A 6,480-nucleotide genomic window follows, 5' to 3' on the forward strand; every position below is an offset into this window, starting at 1 on the left:
GCCGTCCACCACCACCCCCTGCCCCCGGAGCCAAGGTGAGCATTTTTTGTTTTTTTCTACTGTTTTTCTTTGCTGTTTAGGTTTAATTAGGTTATTGATAGGTTTAGGTTAGTGGTTGGTTTAGGTTAGTGCTAGATTTAGGTTTAGATAATTAGAAGAAGAAGAAAGTTGAAAAAAAGGAAGAAGAATAAGAAGAAACTTGAAAAACAGAACAAGAAAGGAAGAAGGAGAAGAGGAGGAGGAAGGAGAAGAAAGAAAAAGGAGAACAAGAAAAGAAGAGAGGTGGAGAAGAAGAAGATGGAAAGGAAAAGGAAGAATGCATCATTGTTTAATTGTAGAGGCTGATGATCGAAAAGTTGACCTTTCTTAGGAGTAGCATCTTCAAATAAGTAACCCTTCATGTCTTCAAATAAAATAACAGAACAACATAATTCAGAACGGTAATATAACCAAGAAATCATACAAAACATTAAAACAGTGGAAACTACGGCAAGGTTTTGACATCATTAAACCCACCCACATGATTGAAATAAAAAAACATAACTCTGCATATGCAAAGACAGAAGGCATAACAGAGAAAAAAATCATTGTCAGGGCCAACCTTGGGTAAATCAGATATTGCATCTTCGAGGACGAGAGCTTTTTTCAAGTGTTTATTTGTTGCTTCCTCATAAGCAACAAGACATCTTTGAGGACAGAACATCATTTTAGTAGGATGTAACAATCATTAGTCTTCGAGAAGAATGATATTAAATAACATAGTGGCCTGTCATGTATTTTCGTACCGAAAATGCATTTATGCTGCTATAATGTTGTATGATAATGTTGTAAGGGTACTAATTGGTCTCTTCTGCTGCTTATCAGAGATGGGGGGAAGCAGCCACCGCCGCTCTGCCTCACCGGAGTACGAGTTGGATGCTTTCGAGTTCTTCAGTATCATACTTGGGACTTCAGTATCAGCCACGAGGCAGGTATATAAAACGAGAGATCTCCCCTTCACCCATCTCATTATGATAACTCTGTTGTTTGCTACACCACTCCTTGTCCCAAATTGCAGAGGCTGCCTGACACTTCTATGAACATGCTGGGTGAAGATCCTCCAGATAATGTGAAGCTCCGACAGGCCGACAGCGGGGTTCGCAGGCTGTGGGACGTGGAGTTGGTGATCGAGGAGGGCCACATGTACCTGTGTCGTGGCTGGGAGAAGTTCTACAGTGCCTACGACCTGCGGACCGGGTACTTTCTTCTCTTCAGGTACGACGATGACGCCACAATGCTCATCGTGAAGGTTTTCAACAGGACTATGTGTCGCATGCGCTACGCTGACGACGAAGATGCCAGTGCGTTCTGCCTCTTCTTATTCCTCTACATTTGGCTTTCTCTCACGTCGATTGTTAACGGTCATTGTTGCATTTGGACAGGCAATGGGAGCAGCAGCAGCGACACTGGCTACAGCCAAAGCAGCAGCGATTATGGCTGTAGCAAAAGCAACAGCGATTCTGGCTTTAGCAAAAGCAGCAGCGATTCTGGCAGCAGCAAAGACAACAAGAAGGATGATCCGGACTGGAGTGGGGGAGAAGAGGAGCAGAGTGGGGATGAGGAGCTGTAGGATGACGATGGGCATCAGGCTGAGGATGACCTAGCGCTGGTGGTGGCTGACCAAGGGCAAGAGATGGTGGTGGCTGACCATGGGCAAGAGATGGTGGTGGCTGACCATGGGCAAGAGATGGTGGTGCTGACCATGGGCAAGAGATGGTGGTGGCTGAGGATGACCTAGCGATGGTCGTGCCCGTCCTGCCTGAAGGTGGCCTCGCGATGGTGGTGGTGCCTGACAATGACCACGCACCGGTGGTGGCGCCGGCGATCCCACAGCTGGGCGACATGACCACGCCAATTGTGGTAGAAGACTACATCCCACAGCTGCCTCCACCGCCTCGCCGCTCTTGGCGCATCAGGCTGAGGAAGGAGAAGGAGAAGAACAATAAGAACTGAACTATGTCAGGTATGTCAGATCTCCAAAATGATATATATATATACTTAGTTACCTATGTTATCTCTAATATGCTTAGTTTCCTATAGGTTAGCTCCAAAATTACTTATGTTAGCACAAAATGATCAAGTTTACATAATAAGCTTATAGTCTTCTTCTTATTCTTCTTCTTTTCCAAAATGACATATGTTAGCTTCATTTTACCTAAGTTAGCACAAAATGATCAAGTTTACATAATAAGCTTATAGTCTTCTTCTTATTCTTCTTCTAGTATTCTTCTAGTGTTCTTCTTCTTCTAGTATTCTTCTAGTCTTCTTCTTCTTCTCTTCTTCTTCTTTTTCTTCTTCTTCTAACTTCTTGTTTATCATTTTGCAGATTTGATTTAATTCACGGAAGCTTGCATGGATGGAGTGCTTCTTTTCCATTTGTGTTTTTATTTTGTATCAATGTGAAACTTTTGTGAATTGATGGATAACGGTGTTGGATGAACAATGTGAAACTTTTGTAATATGTAACGATGGAACTATGTGTTGGCTATGTATGTATATATGATGAAACTTGTGTGTTGGATATGATTGTTATATGGATGCTTGTTGTATATATATGTGTTCGATATCTCATATGTGAAATAGTGACCTGAGATTAAGAAAAAACGAATTTTTTTAAAAAAAAATTGTTACTAATGGCGCACTTCTATGTGGTGCGCCATTAGTATACCAGATACTAATGGCGCACCGTGGGCTATACTAATGGCGCACCTGCGGTGCGCAGGTGCGCCATTAGTATACCAGATACTAATGGCGCACCACAGGTGCGCCATTAGAAAAAAATCTAATGGCGTGGTGCTAGTGCACCATTAGTAGCGAAAACAGGTGCGCCACTAGCAGCCCTTTTCCTAGTAGTGACATGAGACAGTTATGTACCCCTCTGGAAGGAAAAGATCGAACATAATTTTTTTGATGCTTTTATTTCTTTGGTCATAGGAAATCCGTACTATTAAGAGGGGGTCCGCGTTGGAAGGTATGGGTGGAATCATGTCACATACACGAAACTTATATTGCACCCATCATACATTCCCATCCTCCTTTGAGGAGAGAAACAATTTCTACCAACATGTTGCAAAAGGTGCACCCGGTTGTACTGCTCCTCCCATCAGTTGTACCACTCCCTTATGGACAACAATACTAGCTGGAGCTCCAACCGGTAGTACTGCCTACTTCGGCGGTAGTACCGCTCCAAGTACAAGACCAACTACAACGCAGGGGCCAAATCCTCTCGGGTTTGGAGTGGCACTAGGGCGGTGCTACATCTTGAGCACTGCGTTGGTTTTCCCTTGAAGAGGAAAGGGTGATGCAGCAAAGTAGCGTAAGTATTTCCCTCAGTTTTTGAGAACCAAGGTATCAATCCAGTAGGAGGCCACGCACGAGTCCCTCGCACCTACACAAACAAATAAATCCTCGCAACCAACGCAATAAAGGGGTTGTCAATCCCTTCACGGTCACTTACGAGAGTGAGATCTGATAGATATGATAAGATAATATTTTTGGTATTTTTGTGATAAAGATGCAAAGTAAAATAAAAGCAAAATAAAAGTCAATGGAAATAGCTTGTTGTTGGGAGATTAATATGATGGAAAATAGACCTGGGGGCCATAGGTTTCACTAGTGGCTTCTCTCAAGAGCATAAGTATTACGGTGGGTGAACAAATTACTGTTGAGCAATTGACAGAATTGAGCATAGTTATGAGAATATCTAGGTATGATCATGTATATAGGCATCACGTCCGCGACAAGTAGACCGACTCCTGCCTGCATCTACTACTATTACTCCACACATCGACCGCTATCCAGCATGCATCTAGAGTATTAAGTTCATAAGAACAGAGTAACGCTTTAAGCAAGATGACATGATGTAGAGGGATAAATTCATGCAATATGATAAAAACCCCATCTTGTTATCCTCGATGGCAACAATACAATACGTGCCTTGCTGCCCCTACTGTCACTGGGAAAGGACACCGCAAGATTGAACCTAAAGCTAAGCACTTCTCCCATTGCAAGAAAGATCAATCTAGTAGGCCAAACCAAACTAATAATTCGAAGAGACTTGCAAAGATAACCAATCATACATAAAAGAATTCAGAGAAGATTCAAATATTGTTCATAGATAAACTTGATCATAAACCCACAATTCATCGGTTTCAACAAACACACCGCAAAAGAAGATTACATCGAATAGATCTCCACGAGAGAGGGGGAGAACATTGTATTGAGATCCAAAAAGAGAGAAGAAGCCATCTAGCTAATAACTATGGACCCGAAGGTCTGAGGTAAACTACTCACACATCATCGGAGAGGCTATGGTGTTGATGTAGAAGCCCTCCGTGATCGATGCCCCCTCCGGCGGAGCTCCGGAAAAGGCCCCAGGATGGGATCTCACGGGTACAGAAGGTTGCGGCGGTGGAATTAGGTTTTTGGCTCCGTATCTGGTAGTTTGGGGGTACGTAGGTATATATAGGAGGAAGAAGTACGTCGGTGGAGCAACGTGGGGCCCATGAGGGTGGAGGGCGCGCCCTGGGGGGTAGGCGCACCCCCCTACCTCGTGCCTTCCTGGTTGATGTCTTGACGTAGGGTCCAAGTCCTCTAGATCACGTTCGTTCCGAAAATCACGTTCCCGAAGGTTTCATTCCGTTTGGACTCCGTTTGATATTATTTTTCTGCGAAACTCTGAAATAGGCAAAAAACAGCAATTCTGGGTTGGGCCTCCGGTTAATAGGTTAGTCCCAAAAATAATATAAAAGTGTATAATAAAGCCCATTAATGTCCAAAACAGAATATAATATAGCATGGAACAATCAAAAATTATAGATACGTTGGATACGTATCAAGCATCCCCAAGCTTAATTCCTGCTCGTCCTCGAGTAGGTAAATGATAAAAATAGAATTTTTGATGTGGAATGCTACTTGGCATAATTTCAATGTAATTCTTCTTAATTGTGGTATGAATATTCAGATCCGAAAGATTCAAGATAAAATTTCAATATTGACATAAAAGTAATAATACTTCAAGCATACTAACTAAGCAATTATGTCCTCTCAAAATAACATGGCCAAAGAAAGTTCATCCCTACAAAATCATATAGTTTAGTCATGCTCCATTTTCGTCACACAAGAATGCTCTCATCATGCACAACCCCGATGACAAGCCAAGCAATTGTTTCATACTTTAGTAATCTCAATTTTTTTTCAACCTTCACGCAATACATGAGCGTGAGCCATGGATATAGCACTATGGGTGGAATAGAATATAATGATGGGGGTTATGTGGAGAAGACAAAAAAGGAGAAAGTCTCACATCAACGCGGCTAATCAATGAGCTATGGAGATGCCCATCGATTGATGTTAATGCAAGGAGCAGGGATTGCCATGCAACGGATGCACTAGAGCTATAAATGTATGAAAGCTCAACAAAAGAAACTAAGTGGGTGTGCATCCAACTTGCTTGCTCACGAAGACCTAGGGCATTTGAGGAAGCCCATTGTTGGAATATACAAGCCAAGTTCTATAATGAAAAATTCCAACTAGTATATGAAAGTGACAAAACAAGAAACTCTCTATCATGAAGATTATGGTGCTACTTTGAAGCACAAGTGTGGTAAAAGGATAGTAACATTGTCCCTTCTCTCTTTTTCTCTCATTTTTTTCTCTTTTTTGGGCCTTCTTCTTTTTTTATGGCCTTTCTCTTTTTTTATTTTTTTCTCACTTGGGACAATGCTCTAAAAATGATGATCATCACACTTCTATTTATTTACAACTCAATGATTACAACTCGATACTAGAACAAAGTATGACTCTATATGAATGCCTCCGGCGGTGTACCGGGATATGCAATGAATCAAGAGTGACATGTATGAAAGAATTATGAATGGTGGCTTTTCCACAAATACTATGTCAACTACATGATCATGCTAAGCAATGTGACAATGATGAATGTGTCATGATAAACGGAACGGTGGAAAGTTGCATGGCAATATATCTCGGAATGGCTATGGAAATGCCATAATAGGTAGGTATGGTGGCTGTTTTGAGGAAGATATAAGGAGGTTTATGTGTGAAAGGGCGTATCATATCACGGGGTTTGGATGCACCGGCGAAGTTTGCACCAACTATCAATGTGAGAAAGGGCAATGCATGGTAGCGAAGAGGCTAGCAATGATGGAAAGGTGAGAGTGCGTATAATCCATGGACTCAACATTAGTCATAAAGAACTCACATAATTATTGCAAAAATCTACGAGTCATTAAAAACCAAGCACTACGCGCATGCTCCTAGGGGGATAGATTGGTAGGAAAAGACCATAGCTCGTCCCCGACCGCCACTCATAAGGAGGACAATCAAAGAACACCTCATGTTTCAAATTTGTTACATAACATTTACCATACGTGCATGCTACGGGACTTGCAAACTTCAACACAAGTATTTCTCAAATTC

Source organism: Triticum aestivum, chromosome 2D, assembly GCF_018294505.1.
Source record: "Triticum aestivum cultivar Chinese Spring chromosome 2D, IWGSC CS RefSeq v2.1, whole genome shotgun sequence".
In the NCBI taxonomy this organism is placed as follows: domain Eukaryota; kingdom Viridiplantae; phylum Streptophyta; class Magnoliopsida; order Poales; family Poaceae; genus Triticum; species Triticum aestivum.